The sequence below is a fragment of the Apis mellifera genome, linkage group LG3 (assembly GCF_003254395.2).
Source record: "Apis mellifera strain DH4 linkage group LG3, Amel_HAv3.1, whole genome shotgun sequence".
Taxonomy (NCBI): domain Eukaryota; kingdom Metazoa; phylum Arthropoda; class Insecta; order Hymenoptera; family Apidae; genus Apis; species Apis mellifera.
This window is the reverse complement of record NC_037640.1, coordinates 8,871,844-8,888,283: the sequence shown is the minus strand read 5'-3', so window position 1 is coordinate 8,888,283 and position 16,440 is coordinate 8,871,844. Positions and strand designations below refer to the sequence as shown.

General features: G+C 38.8%; 1 long non-coding RNA gene across 1 annotated transcript in view; it reads left to right on the top strand.

The window, feature by feature from the left end:
* Positions 1–768: 768 nt before the first annotated feature.
* The window catches only part of LOC102654809, a 32,990-nt gene continuing 17,318 nt past the window's right edge, over positions 769–16,440 (top strand). Inside the window, exon 1 of the long non-coding RNA XR_003304348.1 lies at positions 769–898. This is a non-coding gene — a long non-coding RNA (uncharacterized LOC102654809). The remainder of the gene's footprint in view (positions 899–16,440) is intronic.

The following is a 16,440-nucleotide window of genomic DNA, read 5'->3' as shown; positions in this document are numbered from 1 at the left end:
GACGACGCCATAATTTGACGTGTTAAACCTTCCACTCCACCGACGAATAATCAGACCAGTGCACCGATACAAGCACAATAATGATGTAACGACGCGGCAAGCGGCCGAGTAGCCCAATAATTTGCCGTTCTCAGCCACTCGGAATTGTGCCGTCGACACTTGGCCCCATTGCGAAAGCTGACGACGATCGATCGCATTCTCCTTGGATCACGAGCTTCTCTCGTGAACCGTCTCTTTCGTATGCTGAATTTTCAACGAATGTTTTTCAAAGATATTTCAATCATTTTCTGGTGAATTTTCGTGAAGCTTGCAATGTAAATCGCAAATGTGTCGAATAATGAGGATTCGAAGATTGATCTGAAAAATGGAAAGAAATCCAAAATGTGCTGCGAGTGCAATGATATTTAATACTTTTTAGAATATTACAATTTCAAATTCTATCTCTAGGATTTAAAGAAAACGTGACAAATTATATCGCGTGAAAATTAATCAACTCGTTGATGTGTACAGAGATCGATTTTCAGCCACCGAATTGATGAGAAACCAATTAAATCTTCTCGTGAACACGGTTCCGGATATCCGAACGAGGAAATGGAAGAGGAAGAAAACAAGAAGAAGAAGTAGAAAGTTGTGGCCTGTTCTATTAACCAGCCGGGTCCATCGGCCGGATTGCTTACGGATCGACGTGCACTTAAATTTCAAACGACTGCAATCGGCAGCTCGAAGACGCTAACTTTCTTCGCGAAGTAGACGAAACGCAGTTAACCCGGGAAACGCAAGCACCGAGCTAACTGAATTAAGCTCACTCTCATCCACCCTTCGTGCCACCCTTCATCCGTGGGTATACGTCTTTCTTTCTCGTTGGAAGCGGACCGTGATGTCGCCGTGGAAAATAAAAGTAAGATCACTCGGTCGAATCATCGGCCAGAAACTTTATTTCCATCCCCCTCCCCTTTTCTCGTAAATCAATTTTAGCAGAAAGTTTATCCGCGTCCCTTCTTCTCCGTTGTTTGGCTCGCGGAAATTGGTAAATAACCGTGGCGTGTCGTTCGTCAATTTTCTGGACTGGAATGAAAATACTTTTTCAGACTATTTTAACGATTATATATTGATACAGGATTTAGAAACATTTTTTTAATCTATTCTTTTAATTTTAGCATTTAGCAAATCTGAAACTTTTTATTGTGTCCATATTCGTGCTTCAAATACATTTTAAATGTCCCTCTCTCCCGAGTTGTATGAAGTACTCCTCGCGAACTTGAGTTTAGATTTCGTAGAGACGAAATTAGTTTGTTAATAAAACTTTGAAACGAACTTTTAAACGAATTACTTAATCCCGTCCGATGATTTAGCGATAAATACGAATTATCTCAATACAAACTTCACAAACGCGACCCATCTAATTTTCAATTAGATAAACGTCTCGCGAGCTATTTCGACAAGCTAGTAGTCTCTTCCATTAACAACCGATTCTTCAACTTCTCTTTCTTTCCGCCCTACTTCCGCCAATTTTAACGTTCGAAGCACACGTGAAATTATTAACACGCGACGGTCGTTTCAACGGTTGGAGGTTAATTAAGAAAGCCTCTCGCTCCCTCCTTCCCCTTCTTTTTTCTCTTTTTCCTTTTGCCCGCGTTCGACGAGAAGAGTTTCCCTCCTCGAAAGACTCGGAGGAGTTTCGTGGCTTTCCCGGCCGCGGAAAGCCGGTCGTAATGAGGGACACGAAGTCGCCGTCTAACGTCGTCCCCTGCTAATTACGGATTCGCGATGCGCCTCCAACTTCGAGATCTTCATTAAGGGGGAGCTCGCGCGAGCTGTTCAAGCCTCCGTGAAAACGTAGCTCGACTCGGGGGCAACGAGGGGGATATTTCCCCTCCCTTCTATTTTCTCGCTCCTCGAAAACGACGCATCGTTTCGCCATTCGATCGTTTTCCGAACGAATCGCATGGAACAATGGTATGGCGACTGGATATTGCTTGCGTGATATTGATTTTGCTCGAGGAAGATGCGAACGAGAAGAAGAAATGGCGAAAGGATAGCGAGACGTGACGTCAGATCGATTCGAAATGGAAAAGTGAGGGAGGAATGATAATCTTGTCGAGATTCGATGGTTCTTGGTTGATAAGATTGATAAGAAATATAAATGACAGATTGGTGTATGTTTGGGATGGTAATTTTTGTTCAATCTCATTTAATAGTCGCGTTTTTCTAAATTTTTTTCAGAGAATAGTCGTGCCATTAGGGGTGGCTGGAATTTTACCGGTTAATTTTGGAAGGTAGGATTCATTCAGAAATGTTTAACGTATTCGGGTGATAAATCAGGCAATAGAATTTCTGCTCTATCTTCATCATCCCTAAAAGCATTCCAACGCTTACGTATATCCAGCAATATCTCTTACATTCATGAGACGTTGCCACTAACTAAATTACCTCTTGCTTCGAGCCCGGGATGCAAACGGAACATCTATTTCTAATACCGTCTAAACCACAGGTACCTTGGCGCTTCTGGTTTACAACCGAATAGTCAACAGATACAAATCGATCGAATTTATTTTCGCTCACGGATTGAAATATGGGAGTGAGGAATGTTTTTGAAATAAATTACGTAATAGGGCAAATGTGAATTCGCAAATAAGAAAGAGGATCGTAAAATATTATCGGACGGAGTTTTGAATTTCTTCGTGGTTAAATGGGGATTAAACAATTCTTAATTTTGTTCGAGAGGAATTGACCCGAATCGAGCGTGTAACGTTTTGACCGTATAAATCCAGCAAATCATTTCGATTTGGAATTTAGAGCGTACGATATACTGGTTATTGCATCGATGCTTCATCCGAAAACTTCTCAAGAAATTTACAAGATGGCTCGACCGACCTAGAAAATATCTTGCAACGAAATCTGGATTCATATACCGTGAATAACATTTTTGAACTCGATCCAATCTCTGATCACTTTCGACATCTTGCATATTTCGTGTTACTTTTTAATCATTGAATTTACATTTTTTTAAAATTTATATTAATGTAAAAAATTTCCATTTAAAAAATCATTTCAAAGAAAAAATAAACTTGAAATTAATATATAAAAGGAAAAATTAAATATACAAAAAAAAATATATTAAATTCTTTCGTCGATAAAAAATGGACAATAAAATTATTTATCCAATCGAATTACGCAACGCGATTTTAGGATATCAAGGACGAGGTTTCGTGATTTCGGCAACGAGCATTGGGGCACAAAGGCGTGGCAAACATTCGTGTTGACAAGCCTCATGAATTAGGCCTACAATTACACCTGTAATTCCTCTTTGGTGGTTGCGCCATGTTGACTCGTCTTCAGAGATTCCGTCTATTCCTATTACAAACTATCCTGTTATTCGAATTAGAGAATTAGAAAAAGAATTTTAAACTTGGAGAAAATAGATAAAATATAACAAGATAGATATCGCAATAAAAGGTACAAAGAACTTTTATAATTAGAGAAAATACTCGTCGAATATAACTCGTGAGCGAAAACAATCGCGAACTCGTTGCAATTGCAACGAAACACGCAAACAATCGTTCAGAGATCTCTATTGTTCCAACGTCATCGTTTCCACTTACAACGGCAAGAAACGCTCCCAGCACCTTCCAGGAAAACTGTCGATCGAACAACCTACGCGTGATGAAAGCAGAAACTACGAGAAATCTACGAGAAACTATATGCGAAGCCATAATGGGGGTGGATTGTTCGAAGGGAAGTTCTTTATTCCATAACATTTCTTTCAATTTGACGTTGCACGATTTTATTCTCTTTCGAGAATTGTTTTATCCCGTTCCGTTCTCTCCTTCGAATATAATTACACATACAGAAAGAAAGAAAGAAAAAAAAGAATATTCAACTTTAAAAATTCTATCTAATTCTTCGTCCAATTCCACACAAATTCATTTCGTCTCGAAGTAAGAAAAGAATCGTCGCATAAACGTAAAAAAATCTTCAAATCCATTCGAATGAAACACTTCCCCTTAATCCGAAAATTATCTTCGATCATCCGATATCCCGTAAAACATCAAAGCGGTTCGTTCGAACGTTCTCGAAACAGGACCATGACCATCTCTCTTTCCTGGTCCGTGACGTCACAACTCCGATCCCGGGAGTTTCCTCTCACAGCGAGGCGAAAGAGCGAATCGGAGAGCAAGCAAAGGATTAGGGGGACAGAGATGGGACTCTTGCAAACTGGGCCGCGGTCGGAGCGACGAGGAGGAGACGGGTACGAGAACGGGGTCGAGAGGGAGGAGGAGAGAGTCAATCTGCGCGCGCGAGTTAGGGAAAGTAGGGGTAGTTTAGCTGGAACGGCCCGGGCGTGCATCTCTTCGCGCCCCGTCACCCCGTTATACGGCACACGCACAGAGCCAGTGGCTTTTCATCGGTGTTCGTGCTGGGATTTGCACCGCCGTTGCCAGGCGACCGCGCAATGACGTCACCGACGACGTCATCGCTGCGCCCCACCACCGACCGCGGCGAACCGTCGTGGAGGGGATGGTATATAAAGAGCGGACGCTCCTCTCGCGCTCGCAGTCCGCGTTTCGACGCGATTGGATCGTTTTGAACTGGGGGGGAGGGGGGGAGATTATTGGAGGGAATTGTTCACGAATAATGGGATTATGATCGTTATGACGAGGGTTGGTTACTTGGTAGAGGTTGGATAATAAATGGGTCATTCGAAATGGATTGATGATAACGGTGATCGATGATGTAAGGAATTTTTACACGTAGGGGAAATATTTATACGCAATTGTTTCTGTACCTATTCGATTTTTACAGTTTTCATTATTTTCTTCGTTTCAATGATATTAAGCTTAGAAATGGATACCAGTAAATTAGATCCCAGATTGCAAATATTAACTTATTTGTATTTCATGTTGTAAATATATATACGCGGCAATTTCATATATTTTGAAAAGCGACGAGGTTATCGTTGATCACAGTTTCGAGATAAAAGATCAATAGACAAGGGCCATAAATAAAACGGCCATCTCGTCAATTTATCGATCCTCCCTCAAACCCCTCCATCATCGTCCTTCGTTCGGTATCGCTATTTTTATTCGAAAATCGCCGCCGTTAGCACTCGTAAAGCGTGCGAGAGGCACGATACTTTTAATAGAAAAGTGGAGCATCCTTTTCAGCTTCTTACCTACCTTCCTCTTCCCCTCTTCCGCGGGAAATTACATTAAAATTTATACGGCCTTCGCGCGAAACGCGCGATATCAGCGTTATCGGATTACCGAGCCGATGTAAACAACGAATAAGCACTCTTGTATTTTGTTAAACGTTCGCTAGAGATGCGACGGTAAAGTGACTCGGCGACCCCTGACCTTTGTGCGAAAGGAGGTGGCCCACCTCCTCCAAGCGACGTTAAACCAGACATCGATCATTAATTCTTACTCGATTCCTTTTACGTTGTCGCACGACTGAAACAATGCCTGTGTTCGAGCTCGATTCAATAACGGAACGCTTAAATTCATCCATTCCGTTTATCGAAAGGGACCAAGGTTGAACCTTTTGTCGTCCTTTGTCGCGGGAATAATGGATCCCTTCTTTTTGAGGGTTGTTTGATCGGCGATTGTAATAATTGAGGGGAAAATTGAAGAAGCGGTACATTGCTTTCGTAACATTTAAGCTTGAAAGAGAAAGCGTGTATTATTAACTGATTTAGGTGATTAAATATAGCCCCTCGTTTTGGGAGCTTGATGAAGTAATTGTTCGAACTTGTTGAAGTTTGCACTTTGCGAGTAAAATAAAAAAGCCATCATGAAATAAGAAACACCATCGAGCATCGAACAGCACCCAATTTATTTCCAAACATTCAAAATTTTAAATCGATTGTATCGTATCTTACCCCAAATATCCATAAAGATTGTTGGCAACGGATATCAGAAGTTAAACACCTTTATCCGCGGCTGGTTCCATCGATAGTGTGAAAACATTATACGATGCGGTGCCCCGTTTAGCTGGAGAATTTCGTGCAAATACCACGAGTCCATTCTCCGGGATAAATCCCAAGCCAACCCCCTTAATCGACAGATCAAGTCATTCAAAAGATCGACTCGACGCTTTGGGGGAGGCGAAAACGTTTACGAGGCATTCCGTTGAATGATTATCGCGGTTAATTCCTCTTTGTGGCGTTGCCCACCCGGATTCTCCGACCCTCTTCCCAAGTATTCCAACCCCTTCGAGTCGAGTCTTTTCACGACCGCATCCCGGAAGCCGTATACAGCCTGTGTATTCTATTCTATTCAAAAGGATGATTTGATTTGGGCAGCGATGGGATGCTTCGAGGACAGATTGCCAGATAATCGTTTTAAATAGGGATAGCACGAATATTTGATTCTGCAAGAATGCTTTGCGAATATTCCCTTTGGAACCTGATTCTTGGCTAATTAGGGGATAGATTGTGATTACAATAAAGAATATATTTAATAAAGGAAATAAGTGATTCAAAGAAAGGAAACAGACAAGATCGTGATACATAAATATCCTTAAGAAATTGCATTTAACGTATTACAATTTTTTTTCATTAAATCAATTCATTCTTTGAATCATAATCCCCACTCGAAGAGAAAATACATCTTGCTTTAAACAAATTCAAATTGAAAAACATATGCTCCGATATATTCATATTTATTAAAAGATCTTCGTACAGAATATCAATTTTAACGAATCTTTAATTCGCCGAAACTCGTATAATCCATATCTGGAAGCCACGATCAAGAAAAATCTTTATCGACACCAGGAGACCGCATCGCCGACCGAAAATATCGAGTTCCGCTGCTAAATCAGAGCCGATGCATGTGGGTTAACTCGTCACAACGATTCCCAATCTAGGTTATTGCCGTTGCAATCGGCGCGACTGTTGCGGCTCACCAATTATCGGCTCTCTACGTTTCGCGTCTCTGCCCCGGCGTGTAACCGGCTGCGAATTTTCTCGTCGTTGGCCCCGCTTTGAAAGCGAGCCGCGAAGTTGGCCTGGCGGGGCTTCTATTTTCCCTGCGCGCGGCCATCGGCCACCGCCCGTCCAGAAACGAAACCGCGACCCAGGCCGCATCCGCTCGCAATTACGATTCCTCTCGTTGTGCTTTAGTTAATGCCCATCCCCTTTTCAGAGACCGATTTCGCTCGATTCTCGTTCCTTGTTTTCCATTTCCAGAATTGTCCTCCTACTCGTCCATCGTTTAAAGATTTTTTTTATCGAAAATTTGTAAATATTTAGAATAGAATTTTAGTTAAATTAAGAACGAAGATTGTGACGATTGCTTCAAGTATTATAAATTTTTGGAATGTGGAATTTCGGTTGAATCGGCGAAGCTTTGTCTATTTTATCAATTATTTGATTTTGATCGGAAATTTGAAATACGGATAGAATTTCAGTAATATCATCGAAACTTTAATATCCTAATTATAATAATATTCTATTTGAAGAGTTGGATTAGTGAAGTCACGTAAATCTTTAGGATATAAGAATTTTAATTAAATTAACGAAGATTTGTGTATCCTATCGATTGTTTCAACTATTCTAAATTTTTGGAATGTGGATAAAATTTCAGTTGAATCGATGAAGTTTTATTTATTTTTATCAATTATCTATAGAATTTCAATAAAATTATTGAAACTTTAATATTCCATTTACTCTGTCGATCGATTAAAAATTTTAATAAAAAAGTTGGTACAAGTTTCTGGAGGAGAATGGGAATAATTTCAGTTAAATTATTCCGAGTTTCATTCTATCTATTTTATCGATTGTTTGAAGATTTTGATCGAAAATTTGCGTATCTTTCGAATATAGATAGAATTTCAATGGAATTATCGGAGCTTATTCGTTGTTCCATTTGTTCAACTGTCGATTGTTCGAAACCATTGATCGAAATTTATATACTAATTACATATAGACATATATATATATACAGGTAAATGAAAAATGGGAATAATTTCAATCGAATCATTTGAAACTTTGTTTCACCTACTCCGTGGATTATTTTAAAATATTTGAAAGAGTGTCCAATAAAATTTCGAGAATATAAATATACAAAATGATCTGAAGAATGATCTTTTGCATCGATCGATACTTTTTAAAAAATCGTTTTAAGATTTTTTTTTTCTTAAAGTATAAAAAACCAAGAGAAATTATCCCGAGTAGTCGTAACATTAAAAATCGAGAGGAAAAATGGCGTGTAAAACTGCTTTATAACTCCGTCCACCTTTTCTGCCTAAGTACTCCAACGATAAAATTTCAACAATAAAATTCATTCTTACCATTGCGCAGTTATATTCCATAATTACTCGCGGCAAAGTGCAAGAATGATTAAACACACTTGTATATACGCAATTCAATGCGAGTGCATTGCAACATAAGCGCCTACCACGCTATAATTGACCGCCTCGCGAAAACTTGCCTCGAGGGCGGCATCGTTTAGGTTTGCCAAGCGCACTCGGCGATATTTTAACTTAAATCCAGTTTCCACGGGAGCGAAAAGGGGGATGGGAGAGCCGTGGATACACCCCGTCCTCTCCCTCCCTCCCTCCCTCCCTCCCTTGCCCTCCCTCTCCGTTGTTTAAGTTACACAGTGCTTCCCGTAGGTTCGTGTAATTGGATCCTGGAGCACCTTACCTGGTGAGACACCTGCCGGCATTAATCTCTTAGACCCTTACTCTCGGCAAGGCTCGCGCTAAACTGGTGGGAAAATAATCACCTTAAGAGCTTATAAAGTATTTCGATTTAATTACACGTATTTTTCAACGAATCCCGCGCCAACTTACCACCGAAATTGACTAATTTAATAAGAGGTGCGAAATTTTCGTCTTCTCAAACTTATATGCCCCTGCACGATTATTCCACGATCATAATTTTTCACTCTTGTTTGAGAAAATTTTAATTTCACAAAATATTTGCATACAATTTTAAATTTCGTTTACCATTAAGTTTTTGCATAATTGCGTCGAAACTGTAAAGTAAAAAAAAATCAAGTTTCGAGCAAAAGTGATTAATTTAGAACGCATAAAAATTCGTTCGTTTAAACTTATGCTCCCCTGCAGATTATTCATAATCTTTTATTTTCGTTGAATAAAATTCCGAGTTTCACGAAATATTTGCACACAATTTTTTCTCCTTTATAATTTTAAATTTATCATCGAGTTTTTTTTATATAGTTTGCATCAAAAAAATATAAAAAAAAAAAAGATAATACGAGATACAACACAGTCGGTATCGATTAATATTTTAAACGCTATAAAAAATACAACGACTCGATGTATCTTCTCGATGTTGAACAATATCCCAACCACTTGACTGATTTTGACACTTTATACTCGGATTAAGAAAAAAAGAAATTAATTTTACGCGCAGAGAAAGAAAGATAGGCGCAATTAAAACGCATGATTCATAGGAGATAACGAAAAAGATATATTGTAATAAATAAACTTTTAAAACGCGTATAAAATGTCAAACGCATCTATAAAATATTAATTATCCATCAAGCGCAGGCGACTTCATTATCAATTAATAATCCGCGGAGGCATAAATCGTTTGAAAGCCACGGAGGATCGATCGAGGAGGAAGTTGGCCGAGCTAATCGATGGGAAACGGGAATCATAAATTCATCAACCACGTGTCGCGATAAATAAGGTTGTGTTGTGTGTACGCGAAATATAAATCATTTCCTCCGTGGCATTCGTCGGACGGATGCGTCCGATGCAGACGCGGCTGCGACTGAGCCCCCCCATGGCCTCCCGAGAGTTTTCGATCTAATTTGCATGTTCCAGACGTTGGATCGTTCCGGGAAACTGGGTCCATTTCCCGCGACATTGAAGAAACATTGAATTCGCCTGATTGACGCGTTTGATTGACGCTTTTTTAATTTTCTCTGAAAAATTTATTTATCGTCGAGTTTAAGAATTAAACGGCCTTTAATCTTCCAACCTCGAAGACTGGGAGCCGATTTATGACAGAGAATGTCATAAAATTATGAATAAAGTATAAATAAATGTTTAGTAATTGCTTATAACCCGTCAAACCGTAATTATTGAGTCGTACTACTGAAAATATTTAACGATACCTTTTATGTCTCTAAAGATCGTGGCCTATTTAAGAGTACATAAACCGTGATCAGCATCGACATATTATTATACGTATAATATATATTGTTACGCGTGTTTGAATAGAATATACGCATCTTCCACGATTGCATTTTATGCTTTTGCTTTTATGCCTCTACATTGACAAATAGACGTTCCTTGCTGATATCCTGTTGCTTAACAGTATGGATCACGAAAATTCAATAGAATCAGTTCATCGCTATTACGTGTTGCTGATGTATATTCGAATGGACGACGAATTTTTTTTATAAAAACATTCTCAAAATATCCTAAAAAAAAAAAATGCATGTAGTTCGCACCATTTACGAAAAGTCCAAATCGAAATGGTTGACTTATACTACTGGAAATCAATCGTGCCGCTCGAAAGGAAAATTCCTTTGATAAAAAATGTATCGTAGCAGTCCTCGTGAAAGTTCAGAGCTTAGAGAAGTCTGTCTTTATCGGTGTTAATGCATTCAACACGAGTGAATGGAGCTTGAAGAGCTTCAGAGTTCACCGCGGTTTGCAAAACGGTGTTTCGAGTGTTTCGCGCGGCGCACTTATGTAAACATGAAGAAATCGTTTCTTCCATCTAACAAACGTCCATTTGCATTGACGGTGGATCCAACGGTGGCTGAGTGCATCGCGCGGCAAGGATTTCATTTGCATATCCTCCGTGGGAAGACGTGGCTCGAGTCACTTCTGGTTGCGCGAGCTCTGGAAACGCGGCTGCGGATGTTTATTATGTTAAACACCCTCGATGTCGCGCCTCGAACCGTGAAACAATGTTCTCTGCCCACCCCTTTTATTCTCAGAGTAATAATTTTGATACATCGAAATATAGCGAATCGAGAAGAATACGGAGATGATGTTACACGACGGTCACGCGTCAAACTACCATTTATAATTAAAAGTATTTATTTAAGTTGCAAAATTTTTTTCGAAGCAGTAATAATTACGATATGTATAAATAATGTATTACACGTGTTTCTCGACATTTGAGCAATTGAGAGAAATACGGAGATTGTACGATATTGTACGATAAACTTGCGTTAAAGAATCACTCATCGAGCGATGATTAAAAATATAATTTAAGTTGCGAAATTTTTTTCGAAGCAGTAACAGTCGTAACATAAAAAAATAACGTGATTATGAATAAAGATGAAGAAAAATCATCGAGAGATAGGATTATAGTTTTTGCACCGGTTCATACTTTCACACAGAGTGCACGGGGGAATGGATAGATGGATGTTGTAATCATCGTGCACCATTGTCAAGATATGCATCCTAATCCGTAGTTAGAAATGCATTCGAAATCAAATCTTTAGCGCATTTCCATTCGCGGCATAAATGCAACCTGCTCGGTCTGGGCGCGTTTAATCTAATTTGCATGTTTTAGATCGTCGTGCAGAATGGAAATTGCAACCGACGACGTGTACACGCGGAATAGACGCGTGCGCGAATTATTAATTAAAGTTGAACCAAATGCGTGCCGCTTTAAAGTATAGGCGCGTAAACAGCCGAGATATTCGATGTTCCTGTGCGGGTAAGGAACGATTGAGATAAACTTTCGACTCTCGGAAACTTTCATCCAAGTCGAACAACTAAAACACTCGACTTTTAATAAATATTAACTCGATGGCTAAATGTATGTATATTTTCGGGGAACGATCTTGGAATAAAATTAGAATCTTTTAATTTTAAATTATCATCAAGATCGAATTGGATAATAATTTAAGGTTATTTTACTTTGTTTTATGATACATTTTCCATGCTATAAGTTCAACATACAGAATTCAAACAAATTAATTCCGCAATTTGACTTTCTTCGTTGAACAAAATTCAATCCAACTGAAATTTGTTCCTTTAAAATACAGAATTTATTTAACGAAGAATAGACGATTCTTATTTTTACTCGCTGTAAAAGTGATAAACGCGTGCTTTAATCGCGAAGTTTTCAGGGTGAAACGGGATAACGTTTCAGCCGAAACGAGATTATCAAGCAAAATGCAGCCACGTGTAACCCCTTGGCAACGGTGGTGGTTTATCGATGCCAGGACTTCTTCGTTCGCCACTTTTCTGCACTTTAACCTTTTAACCGTAAACGGTCGCCTCGTACTGTCTATTTTTGCTCGTTATATTTAGGCGGCCGGCAAAGTGGATGATAATATCGTTTGGTGCACGAGCAACGTGCATTGGCGCGATCTATCTTGATGTGTTAAAACGTGTTTCTTGTTAAATAAAAGAGAGTGGATTAAGTAACGGTCGATGAATATTTCCATTCATTCGATTATTATTTTATCGTTAATGAGATTGAACGAGATTTTAAGTTGAGATTTGATAATGTCATAATTCTTAATGTCTTCTTAATGTCATAATTTATCGTCACTTTTCGGTTCAAAGGCCAAGGACAAAATGACTGTTGGTTGCGGGGCACGTGGCCGAACTTTTTCAGTTCGTTATTTGCATTCGCAGGGCCGATTCGATCCGGTATATCCACTGTTGTAACTGACGTATTTCACGAGCATCACGAAACGAGGGTTGACGGTTTTGCAATAACGCTTCGAAGGCTGCGAAGAAAAGGATGATTTCCATGGCTATCAGGAGATAGAGGTGTTCCTCCCCTATTCTGAGACTGTCACTCGCAGATGGAATTGCTTCATATTAATATACCACGAGGCCTACGAATGATCGATGAGGACAAGTATGGAACCATTTCTTCCTTCGAAAGTTCACTCGAAACTTCATTTCCTCCAGTTTCTCCCTCCCCTCCTCCCTCCTCCTCGTGGTATCGTGGAAAAAATTGCACGTGAATAAAATTCTCTCGACTCGGTCAGAGAGAAACGTAAGTTTGTTTGATAAATTATCGTGGAATTTAATAATTGAGCGAGAAATAAGAAAGGATCGGAATAAATTTAAAAAAAGTTTCCTTTTATATTTTATATTATAGGAATTTCGTTCCATAATGCATCGTATAATATCTGTTTTATCAAGGAATGGAAAAATCGAGGAAGAAAGTTTCCTCGAAAGATTCGTACGGTTGAGTAAAGTTTCAAGAATATCTTGCTATGCTCCGGTGTCTTTGGAAAGGATATCCTGCCTCCGTGCAAACTTCCACCTGTATCATATAATAACGCGATATTTTTTCAAATTTTATTCCTCCAAGGGAGGGTAGGACAAATTCTGGGACGCGTTTCGAGCCTTTCTCATCTTCCACGACATTCATGAACACAATGATTTTCTGACTCGGCCGAATGATATTTGAATATCATTCGAATTGTAAAGTGGATCGATTCCTTTTCCCCCTTTATGGCCGATGCAAAACCACTGTGTTTAGCAAGTATTATCCAACGTGTAACCAAATTCCTGATACTTTCTAATATTCTTTAAATATTCTTTTCCGTATATTTTCGACAATTTCAATTGACATTATACAAATTGTATGATACGAAATAAATTCTTGTTACTTATTAGAAAATATAAGAATTAATTATAAGAAGCATAAATCAGGTATAGTAAATTTATATTCTTTGAAAAATGACTTAAACGTTCAAGAATCTCTTTATTGTTTAAATTTTCAATTATCAAAACAATTAAATTATAGAAATAGTTATTTAATCGATCAGTTGAAAGTTCGATTAATTCATTTCGTTTAATAGATTCGTTAAAATTACAGTATAGCTAAATTCTTTTCCTTTCTTATTACAGAATCTGACAATTTGATGACACAATTCGATAAAAAAAAAAAAATCGACAACTCTCCCTCTCGACTAACATTTTCATTCCCGCCACAACCCTTATCCACGAACATTTCAAAATTCTCCCTCCCCACGAGTTAACTTCAATCTTGATAAAAAGAAATCGACGACCTCCCTAATTCACATTCCACCGACCCTTGCTCCTCCACGAGGATTTCAAAATTTCCCCTAGAAATTAGCTCTAGAAAGAAGCAGACAACGTCCACCACCATCCCTCCAAATCGTTCCAACCCCCCGTTCCACTCTTCCCAACACAATTTCCAATATTTTCACACCGACCGAATTCCTCCAAGATCCAACCTCCGCCGTTCCACACATTTCCACCCTCATCGACCTAGCTCTCCACCTCCGCCCATTTTCCACGCGCTTCCGCAAAAATTCGAAAGACCGACCGGTTCGAGGGTTGACTTATCGGTGGATGGATCGCGAGGGGATCAGCTTCTTTTTTTTTTTCCATTTCTCCCGATGGAAGGGGAAAGGGGGACGAATCCACGCGTTTATCGCGAGCTCGTGCACCGCACACGTTTTTTTTATCCGCGCGATGATGACTCGGCGGCTTCGCGTATCTAAGGGCGATTCGATGGGGTGCCGTGGGTCATCGTATAAATCCGGGCCCAGGTCTACGAATGATCGGTCGTAAACGTGTCAGTGGGCAGGGCATATTTCGGTGCACCGCAACTATTTATTGTTGGGGCGCAAATATTTCCTCAACGTTGGAGGATCGCTTCGTGGGGGGTGTATAAGGGCTTTTAGCGTCGGTTTGGACGTCGTTTCGGGTGAGAGTAAACGATCGGTATCTCGATTGGTTGTGCGCGAGATTGTCCAGAAGACGATCGAGAGAAAATATAATTTTGGGAACGTTTTGTATAGGAGAACTTTTTTGTTTTGTTAAATAATTTTTATTATTAATGGGTTTCGTTCGTTGGCCATGGATTCCCAAGTCTAATTCTAGTTTATTGATTGATATTCAATTCTTGAGACTGTGTATAAAATATTTACAAATTAAATAGTTTTTAATTTGGTAGATCCAATCTTAAGAATTGAAACAAATTTAATTAATCCTCTATAAATAATTCTTACAGGAAAAAGAAAATGTAGTATTTTTGATCGTAAATTCTTATCAAATTTCAATCAAATAATAATTATAAAAAAATTCCATCCTTTAAGAAAAACTCCCGATTTTACATCGCAAACATGTTTTAAAACATTAACAAAGAGGTGGAAGAAAGAAAATTAAGCTGTTCGAACAAAGGTAAGGATATTCTTATTCTCGAATCTTGTTCGAATATCCACAATCGCGGACCGAGATCTCCCCGCACAATCGAACACGGGGTGGAAAAAAACGATGGTGAGGGGAGCGTATATAAAAGCGTGAACGTTGTAACTTCGTTTTTTTGTTAATTCGTAGCAAGCCAGGGAGCAAGCGACTCGTTTCATCGTGAACGGTTTCGGTTAAGTGGGGAAAAAATGTTGGACACGCGCGATGAGATTTGATCGATGAACACTCCGCGTTACGAATCCATTATCCCGATGCAGAAAAGGGGGATAAACTCTCACAAGAAGAACGTTTGCTTCGCATATTTACTGCTTGTTTGTCGTTTTTTCTTTCTCTATTCTTCAACAATCGTGATTATTTATTACTGTTTATTATTAAGATAATATACGATTTCAGAGGTAGCAGGCCGATGCTTCGATCGAAAAGATCTTAACGAGCCTCTTCGATTCCTCGTGTGAATAGAATTCTTTTTTTTCTAATAAAGTTTTTTTAGAAAAATGTGTTTTTGCGGAGAAAAAAAGTTTCGATATAATATTTTTAGAATTTTACGTACGCTTTGATTAAAATATATCACGAATTTAATACAGGAAAATATTTGTGAACAATATTTGGAATAAGTTTGCGACGTTAAAATTAAAATTGAAAATACGAGCTTTAAAATTCGTTTTAAAATTGATTTTGATTGTAGAATATCGACGTGATGAAAATTAAACTAGTTAAACTGAAGATTAAAATTAATTTAGAAGATCATTTGTAACGTGTAATAATAATTAATAAGAAAAAGAGAGGAGCGGTAATAGTTTTGGGGCGGTTGATATTCGATATACTCGATTTAAGCAGCAACAGCTGAACCTGATTTCCGGCTGCAACATCGCCGGTAATTTTCGAGAGGATCGATTAATTGACGGCGTATTAATGAATTTCGATTATCGATAGTCGCAAATATGGAACGTCGAGGAGGGGCCTGGTTCAATGGAGGTGATTTGTTTCATACACGATCGAAACGAGGCAATCATTTTCCATGCGTCGATGAAAATTGTTCGAGGCTTCCCATATTATTTATCGTTCGAAATTTATTTTTCAAACTCGAGGCGATAATTTGTATAATTCTAGAGATATCAGAGATAGCGGACTCGAAATACTTTTCATTTCGAAATTTCAAACAGTAATAATATCATCGGCAAATCATTACAATCATTCCGTTGTTCAAATAATTGCCCGCAATTAAACAAAGAAATTTAAGAAATATTTTCTGAAATAAGAAAGCTATTAGAAGTCGTGTATACGAAATTCATCGTG